This window comes from Gorilla gorilla, chromosome 1 (genome assembly GCF_029281585.2).
Source record: "Gorilla gorilla gorilla isolate KB3781 chromosome 1, NHGRI_mGorGor1-v2.1_pri, whole genome shotgun sequence".
Lineage (NCBI taxonomy): Eukaryota > Metazoa > Chordata > Mammalia > Primates > Hominidae > Gorilla > Gorilla gorilla.
This window is the reverse complement of record NC_073224.2, coordinates 155,865,043-155,890,493: the sequence shown is the minus strand read 5'-3', so window position 1 is coordinate 155,890,493 and position 25,451 is coordinate 155,865,043. Positions and strand designations below refer to the sequence as shown.

Sequence of the window (25,451 nt, the reverse complement as noted above, 5' to 3'; positions counted from 1 at the left end):
AACCATTCTTTACTTAAAAAGTCTCAAGTGGGACTCTCCTTGGAGTGTTCTCTAAAAACAAAACAAAAAAAATCGTTTTCTTAAAGGCATTTAGTTAGCAGAGCACAGCTGACTGAAAATTTCTTAAATACAATTCAGGATAGTTTGTATAAATAACCAAAAGGTAAATAACCAATGTAGTCCTCATGAGACATTAAAGTTTTTTTTCAACTGAATCTCTCACTGCACTGTTAATTGGAAGTCTTCTTTCTTGACCATTCTCTAGAACAGAATACAACTGCGGTCACTCCTCTCTTCTGGATGTTTTTTTCTGGACCATCCAATTTATTTCCACCCCCTTGTTATGCAGAGAAACTTTCCTCTTTCATGGAAAAGTCATTCTGACATCGAGGCACCATGACTTTTGACCTAGAGTAAGCATATCAAACTATTTTTCTCAACTCAATAATTTACAGAAAAAATATTAAGAAGGTGAAAATTTTCCATTCATCATTACGTACATGTAAGAAAAAAAGAAAAGAAGAAAAATCTCTACCAGAATCCCAGCATTTACAGATAACCACTGTTAGCATTTATTTATTTATTTATTTATTTATTTATTTATTTATTTATTTACTGAGACAGGGTCTCCCTCTGTCACCCAGGCTGGAGTGCAGTGGTACGATCACGGCTCACTGCAACCTCCACCTCCCGGATTCAAGCGATTCTCCGGCCTCAGCCTCTTGAGTAGCTGGGATTACAGGTGCACGCCACTACAGCCCAGCTAATTTTTGTTCTTTTTAGGAGAGATGGGATTTTGACGTATTGGTCAGGCTGATCTCGAACTCCTGACCTCGGGAGATCCACCTGCCTGGGCCTCCCAAAGTGCTGGGATTATAGGCGTAAGCCACTACACCCAGCTTGTTAGCATTTTTTGAATACTGTTGGCTTTCTATATCCACAGATTCAAACAATCAAGGATTCAACCAGCCATGAATCAAAAATGTTGAATCAACAAAACAATAATAAAAAATAAAGTAGAAATAATAACAATAACTATTTACATTACAGTATAATAGGTATTATAAGTAATCTAGAGATTATTTAAAGTATACAGGAAGATGTGCATAGGCTATATGCAAATACTATGCCATTTGACATAAGGGACTTGAGCATTCATGTATTTTGATATCCAGAGGGGCCCTGGAACCAATCTCCCATGGATACCAAGGGGTGATTGTATATCCTGTTTAAAAGTATATGGGTGAGTTTCCTCCTAGTCAATATAGTGTTGGAAGTCCTGGCCAGAACAATCAGGCAAGAGAAAGATAAAAGGCATTCAAATAGGAAGAGGGGAAGTCACATTATCCCTGTTTGCAGATGACATGATTCTATATCTAGAAAACTCCATAGTCTGCCCAGAAGCTCCCTGATCTGATACACAACTTCAACGAAGTTTCAGGATACAAATAAATATACAAAAGTCAGTAGCATTGCTATACACTAACAGCACCCAAGCTGAGAGCCGAATCAGGAATATAATCTCATTCCCAATTCTCACAAAAAAGGTTAAAATAGCTAGGAATACAGCTAACCAAGGTCAAAGAGCTCTACAATGAAAATTACAAAACACTGCTGAAAGAAATCAGAGATGACACAGACAAGTGGAAGAGCACTCCATGCTCTTAGATAGGAAGAATCAATAGGGTTAAAATGGCCATACTGCCTAAAGCAATTTACAGATTCAATGCTATTTCTATCAAACTACCAATTACATTATTCACAGAACTAGAAAATACTATTCTACCATTCATATGAAACCAAAAAAGAGCCCAAATAGCCAAGGCAATCCTAAGCAAAAAGAACAAAGCTGGAAGAATCACATTGCCTGACTTCAAACTGTACTATAAGGCTACAGTAACCAAAACAGCATAGTACTGGTATAAAAACAGACACATAGACCAATGGAACAGAATAGAGAGCCCAGAAATGAAGCCACACACCCAGGAGGAGGGAGAGGTTCAGAAGAGAAAGATAAAAAGGAAAACAAATGAACAAACAAAAAAACCAAACCTGTTGAGTAGTATGCTTAGTACCTGAGTGACAAAATAATCTGTACACCACACCCCCAAGTCACAAGTTTACCTATATAACAAACCTACAGATATGCCCCTGAACCTAAAATAAAAGTTAAAATATATTTTAAAACATATATAAAATGGATATATGTGTCAGTTTTAACAAACTGATGTTTGACAAGGCTGATTAAACAAGCAATGGAGAAAGGACTCCCTGTTCAATAAATGGTTCTGGGATAATTGGCTAGCTGTATGCAGAAGACTGAAACTGGACCCCTTTCTTATACCGTATGCAAAAATCAACCCAAAATGAATTAAAGACCTAAATGGAGAACCTAAAACTGTAAAGCCCGTGGAAGATAACCTAGGAAATACCATTTTGGACATAAGAACGGGCAAAAATTTCATAACGAAAATGGCACAAGCAATTTCAACAATAGCAAAAGTTGACAAATGGGACCTGTTTAAAGAGCTTTTGCATAGCAAAAGAAACTATCAACAGAATAAACAAACAACCTACAAAAATATTTGCAAACTATGCATCTGACTAATGTATAGTTAGTCTGGGTCTAATATCCAGAATCTACAGGGAACTTAAACAAATGTACAAACAAAAAGCAAACAGCCCTATTAAAATGTGGACAATGGACATGAGCAGACACTTTTCAAAAGAAGACATACATGTGGCCAACAAACATGAAAAAATGCTCAATATGACTAATCATTAGAGAAATGCAAATCAAAACCACAAGATACCATCTCACACCAGTCAGAATGGCTATTATTAAAGAGTAAAAAAATAACATGCTGACAAGCTTGCAGAGAAAAGGGAACACTTACACAGCTGGTGGAGTGTAAATTAGTTCAACCATTGTGGAAAGCAGTGTGGAAATTCCTCAAAGATCTAAAAACAGACCTACCATTGGACCCAGCAATCCCACCAGGTATATATCCTGAGGAATAGAAATCATTCTACCATAAAGACACATTCACTTGTTTATTCATTGCAGCACTATTCACAATAGCACAGACATGGAGTCAACCTAAATGTCCATCAATGGTAGACTGGATAAAGAAAATGTACATATACACCATGGAATACTATGCAGTCATGAAAAAGAGTGAGATCCTGTCCTTTGCGGGAACATGGGTGGAACTGGAGGCCATTAACTCTAGTAAACTAACAAAGGAGCAGAAAACCAACTATCACATGTTCTCACTTATAAGTGGGAGCTAAATAATGAAAACACATGGACAGAAAGATGGGAACAATAGACACTAGGATATACTTGAGGGTGGAAGGCGGGAGGAGGGACAGGTTCAGAAGAAAAAGAAGAAAAGAAAAAGAAAAACTATTGGGTATACCTGGGTGATGAAAAAATCTGTATGCCAAACCCCTGAGTCACAAGTTTCCCTATATAACCAACTTGCACATGTACCCCTGAACCTAAAATAAAAATTAAAATACTAAAAAAAAGTGAGTTTTAACAAATTGAGATTATAATAATAATAATATAGTGCTTATTATATACCAGACACCATTATAAGTGCTTTAATCTGTTTATTTAATCCACCCGAAGACCCTCCAATAAGGAGTGTACTTTTATTAACCTCATTTGCAGATGAGAAACTGATGCCCATAGTTGTTAAGTAATGTGCCCAAGATCCCATAACTGGGATTCACATTCAGATAGTCTTGATTTAAGAACCTGCCCTAGTAACCATTATTCTAACCTGCTATCCATATTATATATTCTGACAAAATTTGCTTTTTTCATTTTTGAATTTTTCTTTGCATTCGGATAATCTTCTGTAAGGAATTTGTGGTACAGTCAGTATGTTAAATGTATTACAAAATAAGTGTATGGAACTAATTTTTTATTTCCCCAATTCAAGGGTAACCATTCTCTCTACTTTGACAGGATTGATTACATTTGCCTCTTTTATAAATGTAATCACACAGCATGTACTCAATAAGTACTCTTTTGTCCCTGGTTTCTTTTTGCCTGACAGTTTGTTTGTGGGATTCATTCCTCTTGTTAGGTATAGTTGGAAATTGTTCATTTTCTTTGCTGTATAATGTTCCATTGTGTGAATATGTCACAGTTTAAATGTTCTACTATTGATGGGATGTGATGTTTCCTTTTTGGGCCTACTGTAAATGATGCTACTATAAACATTCCAGTACACACATTTTGGCGAACATATGTATGCATTTCTATTGAGTATATATATCTAGGAGTAGGCATTCAGCTTTAGTAGATACTGTCAAATATTTTTCTAAAATGGTTGTATGAATTTGCACTACTAGCATTGCATGAGGGTTCTCATTATTTCACATTCTCATCAACTTTTGGTTTTTCCTTTCACTTTTGCTTTAGCCATTCTGATGAATGTTAGAGTAGCATTTTTATGACTATATAGTGTTCTATTATATGCATATGTACTATCTTTTATAGACAGGAGTCCCTATTGTTGTGCATTTAGATTGTTTCCAGTCTTTCTTTGAAAAAATACAAACAGTATTTACACTAATAGGTTTGTAGACATACTTTAAGTCTTGTGATACATGTTCCCATACACGATTGAAAAATAACAAGTGTGTTTCCTTGAAACATTATGAAAATGAGTTACAATTTTTGCAACTTCATCCAGTTACTAAGCAAAAGATAGCCTCTCATATTTTTACTTTAAATTTTTTTTATTTCCAGAGAAAGTTGAGCATTATGTTTATTGCTAATTTTTATATTGGTAATTTGTATATATTTAATAAATCACCTAGTCTCATTTTATGCTCATATTTCTATTGAAGTATATGTGAATATCTTAGGCCCTTTTATTAACCCTTTTCTGATTATATATGTTATAAACTTTCCTTATTTGTCTTTCAATTTTATAAAAAATTAACTTTTTATGTAGTCAAGTATATGTTTTATGGCTTTTGCCTTTGGTATCATGCTTTAAAAGGCCTACTCATACTTTCAGCTTTTTCATTCTGCTCTGTTCTTCCCCAAAGTGCATGTGTATGTGTATGTGTACATATATACATGTATGTCTATTCAGATTTTCCCATAAAAACATGATACAGATAGCCCTCCATATCCTTGGATTCAAACAACCAAGAGAATTCAACCAGCCATGTATCAAAAATATTAAAACAACAAAACAGTAAAAGATAACAATACAACAATACGAAATAATACAAATAAAAAACAATACAGTATAACAACTATTTACATAGCATTTACAGTGTATTAGGTATTATAAATAATCTAGAGATGATTTAAAGTATATGGTAAGATGTGCATAGGCTATATGTGTGACAGTGTATGTATGTTTACTTATATATATAAGTATATATATGTAAGTATATATATATACTTGAGTTTTTCCCATAATGTTCAATTTCCTCTGGAAAGAAAATGTAAACTTGCTTCCTCTATGCTGTATCATCATCTTATTCTCAAATTCCCTTCAAAACCAAACTTTTTAATTAGTAGGGTAACACACTGCTTCCATTTTCTTACTTTGTGTTTACGCCTCAAATCCTCTGAGGCTGATCTATTCCTTCCTGCCATGGCAAAAGTCATCAATAATTTGTTGTGAGTTTTTTCCCTTACTCTATAGTAGAGTTTCCCCAATCTATAGTGTTTTCCCCAAGTGACTTATTCACTAATTACTTCATGTTCTGTCAGTTCCAATTACTTTCTATCTTTGTGACAACATATATCTCTTCTGTGCTCTGAGCGTAATTTTTGCTGGATATGAACCCTGCAAAGTCAAATTGGGGAAATTATCGTTTCCTGAATCTACACTTCCTATTTTGGTGAAAATGGTGCACCTCTTTAGTCATATAAGCCAGAATTTTGGGTGTCATCTTAGATTCTTTAATTTTCCTTGTCTTCTACCTCTCCTTGTTGACTAAGTCTTAGGAATTTGTCCCTTCATTTCTAATTTCACTGATTCTAGCTTAGTTCAGGTCTTTATCAACCTTTTTGAGGATATCTACAACAGTTTCTTAGCCATTCTCCCTGCCTTCAATTTCCCTAGTTGATCTTCCAAATCTAATCTAACTCCCTGCTTAAAATTATCTTTATGGTGCTCCATTGCATATAAGATAAAATCTATTCTTAGTCTGACATATAAGATGATTTGGCCCCTTTATCTTGTTTCATTTTTTCCCTATCACTTCTTAAAGTACTTTTTAAGGCACAATAAGACTTTGTTATTACTATGATTGCACCAACATTGCTACTGACTTCAACACCCAAAATTTTTGTATACAGAAATGTGCCCCAAACACAAAATGAGTCTTTCTGTACTGCTAGCTAATGTTTACTAAGATCTTACAAATTAGTTCTTTTATTAGTTTGGAAAAAATATGGGGTTAGTTCAATGCTAAATCAAAATTGTTCCTCTCTTTTCTGCTTAAGATAATCTATAGTAATACCTTACATTAGTATGGATTATTAAAGATTTACTGTACATAATCCTTCCATTATTTGATTTTATAGAAACATCTCAAAGGAATTAACCCAAGGGTAAAATACTACCCATACATAATTTCCAACATTTTGATCAGATTCTACTGGGTAAGTATATATATATATTTTAAGCTATAATTCCTATAATCTGTGCAACAAACCCCTGTGACACAAGTTTACCTATATTACAAACCTGCACATGTATCCCTGAACTTAAAAGTTAAAAAAAAAAGTATATGTCCATGCCATAGAAGACAAAGAAACACCGTAGAAATTTTCTAGGTTAAAGGCAGAGTAAAAGACATAACAACTAAATGCAAGACCTGATATATATATATATATATATGACTGCAAAAGCATCTCTACTGACCCCAGAGAATGGTGTGGCAACTATTGTTTACAATTTTTATTTAGTATTTATTTCTAATATAAGATTGGGAAAATAGCATCAAAATACAGCTGCTTAGTAGTCAAGAAGACTAATTATGTCCCTGGAAATAATTACAACTGTGTACTTCACCTTCAGGCCAGAGTTTACTTATTATATTAATAAGAAACCAATACTGCAATTGAGTCTTGTGAGCCTAACTCAAAGACACAAGGTTAAATGATTAGTTTTACAGAATGAGAATATAGTGATGCAGTAATGTATATCCATTGGTGACATTGCCATTAGCATTGGAGGCAAGTGTCCATTTCATAATAGATGGTGTCCTAAGTTGGACTGCTTCTTTTTTTTTTTTTTTTTTTTTTTTTTTTTTTGATACGGAATCTCACTCTGTCTCCCAGGCCGGAGTGCAGTGGTGCGATCTCAGCTCACTGCAACCTCCACTTCCTGGGTTCAAGCAATTCTGCTGCCTCAGCCTCCCAAGTAGCTAGGATTACAGGCATGCGCCACAACACCTGGCTGATTTTTATATTTGTTTTCAGTAGAGATGGGATTTCACCATGTTGGCCAGGCTGGTCTCGAACTCCTGACCACAAGTGATCCACCTGTCTCAGCCTCCCAAAGTGCTAGGATTACAGGCGTGAGCCAACATACCTGGCCGTACTTTTTAGCTATGTCTTGCCTCATTTGGTTCCTGGCTAAATCTGGCTTTTCAGTTTTCTCATCCATTCCATATGTACTCAATCTAATAAATTCATTTTCTGCTTAAATTGACTAGCATCAATTTTTAATTTACATTTTTGCAACTGACAACCCAGACTAGTACAGGTCCTAAAGGGGACTCTAATTCACATGTCCTCCCAAGAAAGGCAGGTAGCAAGATATCTTATTTGTATGTGTCTGATAGGGCTCCCAAGAAACCAGTGGAAGGTACTCTTAGGATTGATAGTTAAAGTCTTAGGCACAGTAATCAAGGAACCTAAGACCGAGTGACAGAGGAATGTTTTTACATGGGAGAACTCTGAGATACAGTGTTAGAAATTCCCTAAGGAGGTTAGTAGGAAATATTTTCCAAGAATAAAACTGACAGAGGATTAATATCCAGAATAAAGAGCATTTTATAAGTCAACATAAAGAGACTAAAAATGAAATAGAAAAACATAGCAAAGGATATAAATGGATAAATTACTAAATATGAAATTTAGATGATCAATTAGCATATGAAAATATTTTATTTCACTAGTTATCAGTGAAATATGATTTAAAATGAGGTACCTTTTTTAATTCACCAGATTAGCAAAGATGAACAAGTCACGTAGTATCACATATGACAAGCATGTCAAATGTAAATTGGGATAGCCATTCCTGAGACAATTTGGTTGTATCAGTTAAAATGAAAATGGGCATAAACTGTGACCCAGGAATTCCACTGTTAAGTATCTTCTGAGTAGAAACACTTATACATGTTCAAAAGGAAGTATGTATCAAAAAAAGACATACTGGTGAGGATGCAAAGGCATGGGAGCCCTCAGACATTGCTGGTGGAAATATAAAATGGTACAGGTGCTTTGGAAACAGTTTTGCAGTTTCTTAAAATGTTAAGCATCAGATTGCCATATCCAGCAATGTGCACTTCTAGAAAAATAGCCAAGAGAGCTAAAAACACTCCTCCACACAATAATTTGTACTTGAATATTCATAGCATCATTATTCTTAGTTGCTATACAGTGGCAACAATTGGTGAGTAAAGAGAATATTGTTTATCCATACAATTCAATACTATTCAACAATAAAAAAGAACAAGGAATCAATACATGCTGCAACATGATAAACCGCAAAAACATGCTAATGAAAGAGGTGAGACACAAAAGACCACACATTGTGTGATTTCATTTATATGAAAAGGAAAGGCAAATCTGTAGATACAGAAAGTAGACTGATGCTTGCTCAGGGATAGGGGTGAGAATGGAAAATGACCACAAATGGGACTGAGGCTCCTTTTTTGGGATGATAAGAAAAATGATACAGTATTAAATTATGGCAACTATTTCACAACTTATTAAAAATCACCGAATTTTACATTTAAAACTGGCGAAATTTGTGGTACATAAGTTATCTCAATAAAACTGTTAAAATGATTAATAGCTAGGGACTTTATAAACATTACTGTAACCTGGGATGGTAGACCAACACTTGTAGGAAGGATAGCTGGAAGAAATCAGGCATGTCATGTTAGGAGAAACAAAATGGAAACAGAAAGAAACAGACATGAACATGATGTCCATTATTGAATTATTTGTAATATTGGAAACTAGAAATAACCTAAAAGCCCATCAATAAAGAAACAGGTAAAATATAGTACATTTGAAAAAAGTAATTTTCAAAATATGTAGAGCATGATACCATCCAGGCAAATTAGAAAAGTAAAGCAGTATATGTTTTCCACATAAACATGTATGTAAAAGTATAAAAAAGACATTTGAAGGTTATAAGCAATTTCAGAACAGTGGTTGTTTCTAAGGGCAGAGAAGGAGAATCAGGATGTGGATAGTAATCAGGAGGGCCTTTAGTGTTATTTGTAGTGTTCTTTTTTTGTTGTTTTTACAAATGTATGGTGTAACATGAATTTTATTACATGTATGTAATTTATAGTGATCAAGTTAGGGTATTTAGAGTGTCAGTCACCCAAGTACAATATACTTTTGCTTACTTACCCTACTCTGCTATCAAACATTGAATATATTCCATTTTACTGTATGGTTGTACCCTTTAATTCACTTCTCTTCAGCCTCACCGTCCCCCTCCCTACTCCGTCCTAGTCAGCCTTCCCAGTCTCTGCTATCTATCTTTCCATTCTCTTCCTTCATGGGATCAAATATTTTAGCTCCCACATATAAATGAGAACATGTGATATTTGTCTTTTTGTGTCTGGCTTATTTCAGTTTAAATAATGACCTCCAGTTCTAGCCATATTGCTGCAAATGACAAGATTTCATTTTTTTATGGCCAAGTAATATTGCATTCTGCATATATACCACATATTCTTTATCCATTTATAAACTGGTGAACATTTAGTTTGATTCCATATCTTTGCTATTGTGAATAGTGCTGCAGTAAACACACAAGTGCAGATATTCTTTGATACACTGTCTTCTTTTCCTTTGGGTAGATACTCAGTAGTGGGATTGCTGGATCATATGATAGTTCTGATTTTAGGTTTTCGAGAAATCTCCATACCATTTTCCATAGTGGCAGTACTAATTTACATTCTTACAAAAATGTATAAGAATTCCCTTTTCTCCACATCCTTGCCAATATCTGCTACTTTTTTTTTTTTTTTAATAATAGCCATTCTGACTGGAGTAAGGTGTTATCTAGTTAAGGTTTTGATTTGAATTTCTCTGATGATTAGTGATGTTGAGCATTTTTCATAAACCTGTTGGCTGTCTTCTTTTGCAAAATGTCTACTCATGTCATTTACCTGCTTTTTAATGGGATTATGTTTTTCCTATTAAGTTTTTTGAGTTTCTTGTATATGCTGGATATTAGTCCCCTGTTGCATGAGTAGCATGCAGGTATTTTCTCCTGTTCAAAAGGTTGTCTCTTCACCCTGTTGATTATTTTTTTTTTTTCTGTGCAGAAGCTTTTTAGTTTAATTAAGTTTCATTTGTCTATTGGTGTTTTTGTTGCCTGTATTTTTGAGGTCTTAGTTGTAAATTCTTTGCCTAGGCCGGGTGCGGTGGCTCACGCCTATAATCTCAGCACTTTGGGAGGCCAAGGTGGGCAGATCACCTGAGGTTGGGAGTTCGAGACCAGCCTGACCAACATGGAGAAACCCTGTCTCTACTAAAAATATAAAATTAGCTGGGCGTGGTGGTGCATGCCTGTAATCCCAGCTACTTGAGAGGCTGAGGCAGGGCAATCTCTTGAACCCAGGAGGTGGAGGTTGCGGTGAGCTGAGATCGTGCCATTGCACTCCAGCCTGGGCAACAAGAGAGAAAAAACTCTTGTCTCAAAAAAAAAAAAAAAAAAAATTCATTGCCTAGAGCAATGTCCAGGAGAGTTTTTCCTAGGTTTTCTTCTAGTATTTTTATAATTTGTGGTCTTACATAGTCTGTAATCCATTTTGAGTTGATGTTTCTATGTGGGGAGAAATAGGGTTCTAGTTTCATTCTTCTGCATGTGGCTATTCAGTTTTCCCAGGACCATTTATTGAAGAGAGTGTCTTTTCCCCAGTGGAAGCTCTTGTCAGGTTTGTCAAAGATCAATTGGCTGTAAATATGTGGCTTTATTTCTAGGTTCTCTGTTTAGTTCCATTATGTGTCTTTTTTTATACCAATACTGTGCTGTTTGGGTTACTATAGCCTTCTAATATACTTTGAAATCAGGTAATGTGATGCCTCCAGCTTCGTTCTTTTTGCTCAGAGTTGCTTTGGCTATTTGGGCTCCTTTTAGGTTGCACATGAATTTTAGAATTATTTTTTCTAATTCTGTGAAGAATGATGTTAGTATTTTGATATGATTATGTTGAGTCTGTAGATTGCTTTGGGAAGTATGGTCATTTTTAACAGTACTAATTATTCTAATTCATGAGCATGGACTTTTTTCATCTTCAATTTCTTTTATTTGTGTTTTATAGTTTTAAATGCAGAGCTCTTTCACCTTCTTGGATAAATTTATTCCTAGGTATTCTTTTTATAGCTATTTTAAATATGATTGGCTTTATTTCTTTCTCAGCTAGATCATTATTGGTGTATAGAAATGCTACTGATTTCTGTATGTTGATTTTGTCTCCTGCAACTCTACTGAATTCATCCATCAAATCAGGGAGTTTTTGGTGAAGTCTTTGGTTTTTCTAGGTATAAGATCATATCATCAGCAAAGGGGGACAATTTGACCAATTTCGATGCCTTTTATTTCTTTCTCTTGCCTGTTTCCTCTGGCTAGGACTTCCTGCACTGTGTCGAATAATAGTAGTTAAAGTGGGCATCCTGGTCTTGTTCTGTTTCTTAGAGGAAAGGTTTTCAACTTTTCCCCATTTAGTATGATGTTAGCTGTGGGTTTGGCATGTATGGCCTTTATTATTTTGAGATATGTTCCTTTTATGCCTAGTTTGTTGAGTTTTGTTATGAAGGGATGTTGAGGTTTTTTTTTTCAGATGTCTTTTCTGCATCCATTGAGATAATAATGATTTTTTCTGTTGATGTGGTGCATCCCATTTATTGATTTGCATATGTTGAACCATTCTTGCATTCCCGGAATGAATCCCACTTGATTGTAGCTTATTATCTTTTTGATGTGCTATTGGATTTGGTTTAATAGTATTTTGTTGAGGATTTTTGTGTCTGTTCAGCAGGGATGTTGACCTGTAGTTTTCTTTTTTTGTTCTTTGTCAGGTTTTGGTATCAGATTGGTGCTGACCTTGTAGAATGAGTTAGGGAGAATTCCTTCCTCTTTGATCTTTTGGAATAGCTTCAGGAAGATTGGTATTAGTTATCCTTAGTACATTTGGTAGAATTCGGCTGTAAATCCATCCAGCCTTTGTCTTTTCTTTATTGAGATACTTTTTATTACTGATTCAATCTCTCTGCTTGTTATTGAACTATTCAGATTTTCTGTTTCTTCCTGATTTCATGTTAGTAAGTTGTATGTTTCCAGGAATTTATCCATTTTCTCTAGCTTTTCCAGTTTGTCAGCATTTAGTTGTTCATAATAGTCTCTGATGATCTTTTGTGTTTTTGTGATATCAGTTGTAATGTCTGCTTTTTCATTTCCGATTTTATTTGCATTTTCTCTTTTCTTGGTTAGTATAGCTAGCAGTTTATCAATTTTGTTTGTCTTTTCAAAGAACTAAACTTTTGTTGATCGTTTATGTTGTTTTTAAAGCCTCTATTTCATTTAATTCTGCTCTGACTTTGTTTCTTTTCTTCAGCTAATTTGGAGTTTAATTTGTTCTTGCTTTTCTATTTTCTGGAAGTATATTGTTATATGTTAATTTGTAATCTTTCTACTTTTTTGATAATGGGCATTTATTGCTGCAAAACTTCCCATGATGACTGTGCTCCCAAAATGGCACCTTGCTGCAGCTGTTCATGCTTAGGTGGAGTGAGTGAGCCAGCATGAATTCCTTGTCTGATGCAATGCCTTCACACAATCTCCAAGTCACCAACCATGCTAGTTTCAGCATTCCTGTTGGTAAAGGAGTTCTACTGAGGTTTAGTTCACAGCAGTCCATGGTAGAGATGTGAACTGCTAAAGTTCTGTCACTTATGCTCTCCCTGTAATATGGAGCCCTTCTAGGCTCCCACCCAATCTTGACCAAGCGGGCCACTTGCTTCCTTTTCCTTCTGTGCCTCAAATGTTCCCTGTGTGTTCTCCATTGTACTCTAGTGTTCTTTCCTAGATGTTCTATTTATAGTATGATTATCTATTCATAATTGTGGTTCTTCTTTCTGGAGAGAGCAGGTGTCTCACATCTCTAGTCAGCCATCTTGTACCAAAATCCCATTATTTGTAATTTTCTAAATAGATAATAGATAATATATTCAAAATGTATACATTTTAACATTACAGACAGAAATATGGACTTGAAGCAAATATTCCAAAATATCAATAATAGTATTTCTGGGTGCTGGGAATAAGACTGACAAAAGAAAAAATCTAAGAAACAAATATAAAACAGCCATCATTCTCTTTGGTTACCTAATGTAAAGCTTAAAGTGAAGAAGAAAGCCTGGAAAATGGCATTGCAGACCTGAGAACAGCAGAAAGAGTGAAACAACAGCTCCCCACCAAGGACACTGACCTTTGAAACACAGCATCAGTGACTACAGTAGGAAAACCTAGGACTCTGCTTGGAAACAGAGGGGACTTAAGGATCACTTATAATAATATTTACTTCTTCAGTTGAGGAAGGTGGGAAGTCATTTCTGTTGTTACCTAGCAGCTCTTAGAGATGAGTTTATATACCAAAAGTAGTTGACATATGTGTCAAAAGTAGGATAATCTAAGAAATACTCTTGTTTTTGGAATATGTATTTAATGAGTTTCAGTTGCAAGAAGCAGAGACCCTATTCAAACTGATTGAAACAGAAAGGAAATAATTTTTTAAGGTAACTTCAAAGTTCAAGTGGTGAAACAGCATTTAGGCATTGCAGTATCCAGGACCTCAAATGATGTCATTAGATTTATATATTTTTCTCCCTCTTTCTGTGTTTGTCTCTCTGCCTCTGCCATGTCTTTCTCTGTCTTACAGTATGAATATGATTTTTTTCATTGTTCAGAAGCTGGAGCTGGAAGTGACTGAAATACTTCTGAGAAACCTTATTTCCATGACCATGCTTGTCATCAGAAATACATATTCAAATATCATAGAAGAGCATCTAGTGGGGAGAACTTTATTTTTATCCAAAACTTTAAGAACAAGGAGTCCAGGAAATATATTTTATAGCTTTCCAACCTATCCAACTATTAAAGAAGGAGAATGGAAGGGACATTGAATGAACCAATTTGCAATATCCAGCATGGTCCACTCTTTTGGCTGTTCATCACCTATTTATACCCTTCTACTGATGCTTTCAAAGAATGGCAATTACACTATGCTACAGCTAACTTAATGCTACTGTCCTTCATATAAATGAAAACACTCAACTTGTACCCAAAAAGAGAGATCTAAAAATCCATCAGCCCCTGTATCAATTTCTAGATGATATTCACTTATATCATTTAGCCATAATATCACCTTGACTTTCCACAGCCCTGGTACTAAATTATGAAGTTAATGACCACGCCTTATGTAAAATTCCTGGGGAAAGGCAAGAAGGAAATTGATGTGTTTATATATACACACATACATAGGCACACATATAGCATAGCAAGGTGGCATTTATGAGTAGCTGCTATAGTCCTTGTTCTGTTTGAAAGTTGCTATAAATTTCCCACTGCAGCATATAAGTGTAGAAGGGATTCTTTTTCAGGGTAGTAGTTTAGACCATCATTCTTGAATCATTGAGACCTTGGTAGTGTTTCCTATATTGGAATACTGAAGTCTTCTCTGTTTTTATACTCAATATGCAAATTACAAGAAAGTACCCCACCTCCATCTATAACACAACTTTATGTCTCAGTAATAACCAGGATTAATCACTCAAACAGAAGTAACTTTCCTTTTTGGCCTGTATTTTTCAGTGAAATGTGACCAGAATGCCCAGCTGGCACTCTAAACTTCTGGTTCAAGGGATTAATTGTTACAGGTACTCCCCATACTTGAAGAGTACTTCTAAATTCATATTTCTTGAAGAGTACTTCCAAGGGTATTAAAATTTCTCAACTGTTAAAGAGTCCAAAGTTACAGAGACAAGAAGTAGAAAATTTTCAAATGGGTAACTTATCATACTATAGTTCATTAATTTTGACATACATACTTTTGTCTCACATTTTGGTGTATTCGAAATTAGGATGCTTCCTAAAATGATGACATCAGTCAGGCAATTCTTGTGATGTGCTTGTTATTGTCTATACATGCACAAACATGAAAATGCGTATCAGCAGGTTTGAAGAAAATATAGGAGATGGTAGAGCGCCTCAAAAAATACTGTATCAATATTTTTGATATCATAAAGAACAATAATTGTGTAAAAACACACAATAATGACTGTGCATCAAAAAATAGTCTGGAAGAGTCATCAGACTATGAATATGAAAGCATTTTAGGAATTTCTTAACAAGTTTAAAATTTTTTTCACTTCATATGTGTACAAGAATGATATTAAAAAGTTATGTCTAAATAAATCAAAAATAGTTCTCTCTTAATAGGGAAAAAATTTATAACTGACAAAGTATCTCATAGTTTAATTGCTGTACATTTTTCTTTTTTTTTCTTAGTGGTACATGATATAATGGTGATTTTTATAATTGATAGTCATAGATTCAGTGAAATAGGGTGGTGATATCTACCACTCCCACCTCCACCTCTGGTTCCCAGATACTTGTTTTTTATGGTTGAAGAAACACCAGGTAATGGTCCCTGAGAAGTTTCTTTTGTGTATGAGCTACAAGATTTCAAGACTTTTCAAATCTTGATCTTAGGTAATTTTTGAAGTAACAATAATCACTAATAGTTTATCTTTAATGTTCTTGTACTAGCTATCACGAGTTTTATGTATCTTTGTTATTGTTACTATTTTGTGTCAATTGCCAAGAGACTTAAACATCTTTTCTAACATGTTCATATTCTCTTGATTAATTACATTATGAAACAACATGCCTATTCATTATTTTTATTTGGAATTTTTCCTTTTTTCATGATTTAGTGTATTTGTTACAAAAAATAACTTGAATTCACTTTTCTATATAGGAACATTTTTATTGATTTTATGTCTCCTCTTTATAATATGTTTCATATTTCATTATGTTTCTTCTAAATTTATCTTTTTTTATACATAAATTTGAAGATGAAAAAGGAGGTACTCCTCATATACATTCATATATTATACATATATATTCATATACATATATGTGTACACATTCAAATCACAAGTCTGTCATTTTTTACTTTTTAATTGAAAAATCCCCAAACTTCTTGCCAATCGTAGCTAAAACTGTACATTACCCCTCAACTTTCCCTTATCCAGATCTCTAAAATGCCTGGTGCCACTCCATTAGCACCTGACATAGTGGAAAGTGTGAAGAAGGGGAAGTTGGAGAGAAAAGAGACAGCAATCTCAACCAATTGCTATTAAAATATCTTACTTTTGCAAGTCTTACAAAAGCATGTGTCCTTGTGAACACAATGCTAGAATCTCTCCCAGGGTATTAGAAGGGTTGCCTGCACTTGAGAGGTCCTGAAATTTAATCTCTGTTAGCTTCACAGTAAACCTGCTGTGGCCCTCAGATTTCAGTTCTCTTTGTGAGAGAAGGCCTCTCCTCTGGCTGGCAATTTATGATTCCCTTGCACATACTCTCTTTTCTGGGGTCTATAGGACATAAATGTATTTTCCCTGCTATTCCAAGTTGAGCCCCCTCTCAACATAATTCTTTTCACTCTGCCACTGAGCAGAGGTGGTTTTATCTACCACTTAGTACCTTTACATTTTGTACATTTGGTGAGTCCCCCCAAAACAGTCCCTAACTCTTATAAACCCTAGCAGATAGGGTACATGTTAAGTCTCTGAGTGGTTTCCTTGAAGCCCCTCAGTTGATTTGAGGTAAGGGTGACCTCCTGCCCTGAATGTGTTGCATACCTCATAACTGCTCCAAAACAATTCTCTCCAGCACTCTTCAGCCTCTCTCTCTGATGTAAATTGGCTAATGTTGGCAGATCTGGCTTTAAAATCTAGTTTCTGTGGGTGGTTTTATTTTTCATTTGGGAAGGCTGGTCACCTGATAGAAAAATAAAAATAACCATGTTAAGACAAATTGGTGTTTTAGCTGTCTGCTTAATTGCTTTTGGCCTTCAGTTTTCTCTTTGAAATCTTATACTCAATTGAGCAAATGTTTCTCAGTTGAGGGTTTATGTGTTCTAAGTCCTGTGATAGGTACCAGGAATGCAGAGATAAACAGATCCATTGTAAACAGTCAAATGTAATAGAAAAATCATATGGCTAATCTGCCATATATTAAGTCATAGTGTCTAAACTACATTAAACCAACTCAATATAAGAACAACTGTTTTCTTAAAAGTTATATGAGATTTTATAAAAGATTTTACCTTGCCATTATATAGTAATTATGATTGAACTTACCAAATTAAATGTAATGTGACGTTTACTAGTATTTTTCCATTAAATTGTTAGTGAATTAAAAGGATGTTTTGGAATTATATGGGGGATCTTTGGAAGACTTAATTTTTTCATGGATTGTATAAATAGATTTATGAGAGAGGGAAAATGGATATTAGTTTCTGATATGGTAGTTTATGTGAGAATTTTATAGTTTGATTTGTATAAATAAAATAATGTTATTGCATATTTCTGGTACATTACACTTTTATTTGTATAATAACCTAAAATTGTGTTTATCTTATATTGCTAAAATTTAAGGTAGTGACAATAAAAGATTTTTCTGGTATGTATGTGAAGCCTAAATGGCCCCATTCTGCCACCTTCTGGCTGACTCCATAGCTTATACTACTGTGAGGTAAGTGTCATCTAACCGTTCTGCCATGGTTGGCAGCAGACCATACATTTGGGGCCTGGGTGATTTAAAACAGGGTCAGTTTAAGCAATAATGTAGTTCTAGTGCCTCAGGCTCACCTTTATTTCATAGTTCTAAAATGTGTTAGAATTTATTGGAATAGGATACCACATAGTGATGTATGAGATTGTTTCTCCCAGGGTATGGAGTTGTAGTTAATTTTGACTTTTCTGCAATACTAAAGTTTCTTCAGATATTACTTGATAATTAAAACTGTATCAACATGGTAAGCTATTTATCAGAATCACCATAAGAAAGTGACTTGGAGAGTGATATAGAAATGAAAGTTACTGAAATCAGCACCAATTCCTTATAGAGAAACTAATGGGTTCAGTAATCACTTACTAGAGTTCTAAAATAAAAGGAGAAACCATATGTACAACAACAAAGTACTAACAAAATCTTAGTAATTTAAACCTCTAGTTTTGTGACACTTCTATATATTGCCATTTATTAAAAAAAAGAATTTGGGAAGGCTTAAAACTTTTGGAAATGTAATTCATTTAAAATTGGTTTGATAAACTTCTTGGAGAGGGATAGAGAAAATAAAGTAGAACGCTATAAAATGTTGCAATTTGTGACCTTTTGCAACACACTTAACCTCTTTGTCACTCGGAAAATGGGATAATAATATCCAATATAAAGGTAGATTGTTGTGAGGAATAAATGCTTTATTTACTTCATGTGAAACACTTAGAATGATATCTGACATATAATAAGTTAGCATTGTCAATCTTACAACATTTAGAATATGTTACATAGTCTAATATAAATGGATTCCAAAATATTCTAGGCAGTAAGCTTTGTATTTTCTTAACATTTTTACACTCAATAATATTAAATTAAAAGAGAGAAATTGAAGACTGGAAATGCATAGCTCCCTAAAGTAGTGTAGAAATATATGTGATATATTGGGGCCTAATAAAGGGCCTCTATTTCTGTCTGTGACTCATCTTTTAGATACCTAAAGCTATCTCATAAAAAAGCTATGGTATCTTGAAGAAATTAATCAATTTAAAGACATTTATTGAGTGTATACTGTGTGATCATCAGTGTGTTAGATTCTGGTAAGAAATGATATGAGAAACTCACAGAAAGAGAAGTATAAACATGCAATTACTACAATGTGGTCAGTACAGTAACGTGGGTGTTAATATATTTTAGGAACTAGAAGAGAAGAAATAACATTGAACTACACTTTGATTAACAAGTAGGAATTAGCTAGGAGAAAGTCGTCTTACATAAATGGAACTTCTATGCATGATTTTTGACTACTGGTTTACCTGAAGTTTCTTACATTTTGTATTAGTATAACTTTACAGCCTTTCATATCCAGAATGCTTTTTCACACATTATCTGAAGAGTGAGGTTTTCAGGTTATTATCTGAATGGTGAAAATTGGGTTTCTATCGTAGTAATTATGGGTGAAGGGGAAATATGTGTTTTTTAAAACTGGACATTTGTAATGTTGCTGTCTGAGCCTATAGCCCCCTACCTTCACCTCTCTATGCTGTGGAGTCAGGGCAACTACACTAGCAGTCAAATGTCTGAGGTTCGCAGTTTGACCTATCATTGCTCTTGAGGGTTCTCATGTGAGTGAAAGGAATGACTATCCCATGCCCTGCACCATTTCTGTGGTGGTAGTGGTGGTTGAGGGGAGAAGTTTCATCTTCACATTTCAGGTATTTAGAAAGCCCATCTGGAGATTTAGTTATGGGACTACCTGGCTATAGTCTTGGGTAGGGCGTTAGTAGATCAATGAAATTTTCTCATCAACACAAAGGGCTCTAAGTGTTAAAGGGAGACAGTGCCCACATCAACCATGACTAGGAGTTTCACATGTCCATATTTCATACATTTTAGTACTCTGGAAATAGAATCCCACTTTCCTCATCCCCATCACCTTATTACATATAAGTCTTGTGTTAATTTTCTATTATTGCTATAACTAAATAGTGGCTTAAATAGTGGCTTAAAATAACACCCATTTATTATCTCACTGTTCTGTAGGTCAGAATTCTGGCAGGCTCTTATCTGGAGTTTCTGGGGAAGAATTTACTTCCAAGCTGATCCATACTTCTGGCAGAATCCAGTACCTTATGGTTATAGGACTAGGGTCTCTGTTTCTTGGTTGACTGTCATCTAGGGGGCTCCCTTAGCTCTTAGAGCCCTCTCTCTGGTGCTTCTACATAGGCTGTAATATCTCAGAGCCAGTAATGGTGTGTTGATCATTCTCACACATGGAATTTCATGACATCTTGCCATGGCTCTCTTCTGCTCCTAGCTGGACAAGGTTCTCTGCTTTCAAGAGCAAATTTTTTTAGATCGGGCCCACCTAAGTAATCCAGAGGAATCTATTTAGTCACTAATTAGTAGCCTTAATTACATCCGCAGAGTCCAGTTAGGCATATATTGAAACATATCCACAGTTTCCAGGCAGTAGATGGAATTAATAGGGGGAGCATTCTGCTTATCAGAAATCCATCGGGAGTTTAGAAAGAAGAGGAAGTACAGAGAGCCTACGACCTTTGGTATGCATTTCAAGACTCAGTCACAATTAAGAGGAGGATCTACTTAATAGTTAAAGAAAATTTAAACCATCTTTCTTCCCTAATACAACCAGAAGTATAAACTAGTTGTTAACAGATATGCGTATGATTAAAATAAAATTTAGAAAGCAGTGATGTGTTTCAGACTCATATTCAGCTATCTTTTTGAAATCTCCATTTATATGTCTAGTAAGCATCTCAAATTTAATATGTCCAATAGAATTTTTTATTACAACACCCCTCCAGCCCCTTCCTTCAGAAATGGGATAGTTCCCTTGACCCCTTCACGGGACTCACAAAGGGATTGACTTGTTTATTCAGCTCGCAGCTCTCAACCCCTCACGGGACGGGGAGCATGCAGGTGAGTGGGTACAGGGACTGGGACAAGTGCTTCTGGGCATCCGCAGGAGTAGAATCCTGTGCAGTCCAGTGGAAGCTTCCTGGGGGGTGGGGGGGAGGGGAGGGGAACCTGTGACCTCCGGAGTCCTAGAGGGCATGTGTTACAGTGTGCTCATTTAGCTTTGCCATCCACAGACAACTTAAGTGTTTAACAGATCAGTGGAGGGTCAGGGTGACAGCCTTTTGCACCCGCCCTCTTGGTACCCGAGTACTTGTCTGGCATCCAGGAAGAATAAGGTCACATGAATGAATTGAAGGGTGGTGAATGTGGAGGATTTTACTGAGCAGTAGAAGTGGCTCTCAGCAGGATGGGGAGCTGGAAAGCGGATGGAGTGGGAAGGTGGTCTTCTCCTGGAGTTCAGCCATCCCCTGTGGAACTCTTCTGCGAAGTCCCGCTGCCAAGCTGTTCCTCTGAAGTCAAGCTGCTTCTCTTTGATGTCCTTCTGCTGCCTCTCTTCTCTCCTCTGCCACTCTGCCACTCTGCTGGTGGGGCTTGGGGTTTTTATGGGTACAGGATGGGGAGGTGGGGACAGCCAACATGGTTTTGGAAAAGGCAAATTTGGGCAGGAAAACAGGAATGCATGTTCTCACTTTGGACTGCAGGTCCAGGCTTGAGAGTGTGGCCCTCGTTGGGGTCTGCCCTCTTCTACCCAGTATTTCCCTGCCTCCTGTCTATATCACTTCCTCACCCTTCCCCAGCTTAATAATAACTGGCATCACTACTTATCCACATGCTCAAGCCAAAAAAAGTAGGAATTATCTTTTATTACTTTTATTAATTTTCTGGGTTCAATGAATCATCAAATCTCCCTGTTTTTCAAAAATATATATGAAATCTGTCTGTTTTTCTTTCCCACCACAACCTCAGTTCAGGTATCCATCATCTCTTGCCTGGACTTTTGCAGTAGTCCTTAACTATTTTTCATGTTTCCATTCTTACCTTCCACCTACACAGAAGATTCCTGAATCCATTCTCTTCCTAGTAGTCATACTCTTTTTGCCTTATTCCTCTATCTGGGTCTTTAATTCCCAGCTTCATCTGCATGGCATACTCTTCTTCCATCTTTCTGTAAGTTCCTCTTTTCTTTATATACTTCAGGTCTTGACAGCTGTGTATGTTACCTGAAACACATTATAGAAAATGTACATTTGTACATGAGATGAAGATAAATAGGAAGACCAAAGAGTAGAATTATCTGCTAAGTTGAACAATTACAAAATAGTAATCTATCAAATAAAATCTTAAAATAGCTGTATGTAATTTAAGCTTATCATTAATAAGCATCCTAATTTTCCTTTGCTCCTTAAAATTACCTATACGACATTGAGCTAAAGCATTTCTTTGTTGGAAAGAAAAAAAATTGAAAACAAAAATGCTTGTGTATTCAGCTCTGCAGGAGGGATATTCAACTGTATCAGTATTAAAAATCTATCTTTCCAGAAAAGAAGTATGAAGTTAATTTACCTGCTGGTATTACTAATAGTTTAATTAGGTAAACAGCATGAGCTCAAAACAATTAATCATCTGCCATAAAAGTCTAATTATTCCTGGCACATTACTGAGCTATTTTTACTGTGTCTGTGAGATAAATATGAATTTTGTGGGGTTTTTTTCTTTTTCTTATATTTGATAGCTATAGACAATAAATTTAGTTCTTATTTTCTGTTGGACTCTGACTTTTGAAAAGTTATTTTGCTAACACATTCAATTGACTATATTTACTGTTTTCCTAACTTGATTACTACTTTATTTTACTTCTAGTGAATATATTTTATGTTTTGAAGAAAATATAATATTTCCTATATTTAAATCATAAAATTATTTTAAGGATAAATATGTACTTAGTGGGAATTTTTTGTTTAAAGTAAGCCAATTTGCCAAATTTTACATTGTGTAAAAAATAAAGAAGCTTTGCTCAGGATTCCTCAGATTCCAGTCTATTCTTTGTTAGAATTATTTCTTTTCTTTTTTTTTTTTTTTTTTTTTTTTTTTTTTGAGACAGAGTTTCACTCTTATCACCCAGGCTGGAGTGCAATGGTGTGATCTTGGCTCACTGCAACCTTCACCTCCCAGGTCCAAGCAATTCTTCTGCTGAGGCAGAAGCTGGAATTACAGGCGCCCACCACAACGCCCAGCTAATTTTTGTATTTTTAGTGGAGACTGGGTTCCACCATGTTGGTTAGAATTATTTCTGTAATGTATGTACCTTAGCTGCAAAAAAGCAAATTAAAAAAAAAAAGATGTTTTAGCATACAAGATTTTTAGACAGTATAGGACACATAGAACTGACAGCTTTCATGTTGAAGAACAATATTGTCTTGATTTCACTGGAATTGTTCATTTGGGTCTATAGCATTCTGTCCAAATTGCAGAAATTGATTATTATGGCATACCCACCATTTTCATGCTCATATGTTATAACAGAATAGTTTTTAAAAATCTTGTTTGAACAGTTTGGTTGTTTGCATGCTTTCAGTGTTTAGACTTTTAAAAAATGATTTGAAAAAATATGATATTGAAGTGTACTTTGATTTTCTTTAATTTAAATAAATAATAGTCATATATTTATTAATCAGATGTATTAATGTAATACAGTTTACAAAGAAATTTCATGTATATTCTCTTAGTTGAGCCATACACAAAACTAGTGATATAGTCAGGGAAGTTATTAATGATCTTGTTCAGCAGAAGAGGAAACCAAAGATTATAGAGGTAACTGATTAGTTTAAAAAGTGGCGTATCTGTCAGCATTATGTGTGTTCCTATTGCCCAGTTTTGCCCATGTAATTTTCTGTGATTATAGAAATGTTTGATGTTGGCACTGTCTACACATGTAGCCATTTAGCTACATGTGGCTGTTGAGCACTTGAAATCATGGCTCATGTGACTGAGGAACTAAATTTTTAATTTTATTTAATTTTAATTTACATAACCATGTGTCACTAGTGACTATAATATTGGACAATGTACCCTAGACTCAAACATATGAATAAAAGCAATTTGAATTCCTGGAAGAAAAATTAGAGAATACTTACCTTTCAATGTACAGCATATGTTTTGAGCAATTGAATATTCTTACATTAGAATTGTGAGATTAAATAAATTTCCATATCTCTTTTTATGTTGAATAGTAAGATCATTGTTTTTGCATATTGTATTAACTTACTGCTTAATATTCAGCACAATTATAAACTTTTTTAGTTTACTATACTTTGAGATATATATTACTATTATAATTTTAGGTATTCTGGTGAGTTCAAGGATAAAAAACATGGAGTGTAATTGTGAAAATTTGTTTATGTATTTGAAAATATATCAGTTTGCCAAGAGTGAATCAATTTCATATTAATAATGACACCATACTTGATAGTAGTAATCATGAAATTTTGTATAAAAATTACATTTTTTAAAGAAATGTATGCATGTAACTTTTTGTCTCATAAAGTACTGTGACAAAAGTACTACAACTTTACTGTGGATTTACTCAGAAAAATGTATGTCAATTTCACACTGAGATTAAGGTGAAGCATGTTGAAAGTAAAACTTATCTTTTACATTTTTTATTTCTAAATCTATTATTAAATTATTAAAATCGGAAGTGATGAGATTAGCTTCTAGTTCCAGTTAAGATGGAGTAAGTAAATGCACATCACTCTATTCCTCCCACTGATTATGCCTAAAAAAAGATTCTGAACAGAATACATAAAGTAGCTGTAGAAAGACTTTGAAAAGTAAATATAGCAGGAAGATTGGAAAGGGAAATCAAAACTTGAAAAGAGACAAATACAGTAGTGAATTTCCTGCTTTTAGCAATTTCTTCCTACATCCTCCAGCTTAGACTCAAGGCAGTCAGAATTCCAGAACTGTACAGTGGATTCAGACAGAAAATGCTGTGGCTCACGCCTGTAATCCCAGCACTTTGGGAGGCCCAGGCAGGCAGATCACGAGGTCAGGAGATGGAGACCATCCTGGCTAACAGGGTGAAATCCCATCTCTACTAAAAATACAAACAATTAGCTGGGTGTGGTGGCGGGCACCTGTAGTCCCAGGTGCTGGGGAGGCTGATGGCATGAACCCGGGAGGCGGAGCTTGCAGTGAGCCAAGATCGTGCCATTGCACTCCAGCCTAGGCAACAGAGCGAGACTCCGTCTCAAAAAAAAAAAAAAAAAAAAAGAGAAACTCTCTTTCTCTAATGAGAGACCCTGTAAGGAAATCCCTGGTGACAAGGAAAAAAATGAATGAAATTCCATTCGTTTGTTTGTTTTCTGGTCCTGCTTTGAGACAAGATATACTCCTAAAACTGCACTCCTGTGTCAGTGGCAGTAGCAACAATGACCAAACAAGTACCTCAAATTATGAGAAAGAATGGAGACAACCCAG

The 25,451-nt window shown here is 35.1% G+C and overlaps 1 protein-coding gene across 4 annotated transcripts in view; it reads left to right on the top strand.

The window, feature by feature from the left end:
• PRKACB (protein kinase cAMP-activated catalytic subunit beta) overlaps positions 1-25,451 on the top strand; it is a 162,322-nt gene that overhangs the window by 28,311 nt on the left and 108,560 nt on the right. The window contains exon 1 of one of the 4 annotated variants that reach the window (XM_063697409.1): positions 6,630-6,649. The exons of the other annotated variants lie outside the window; for them this stretch is intronic. The gene's annotated coding sequence lies outside the window, so the exon portion shown is untranslated. Of the gene's footprint in view, positions 1-6,629; positions 6,650-25,451 lie in introns of those variants that run through there. 4 annotated transcript variants of the gene reach the window in all.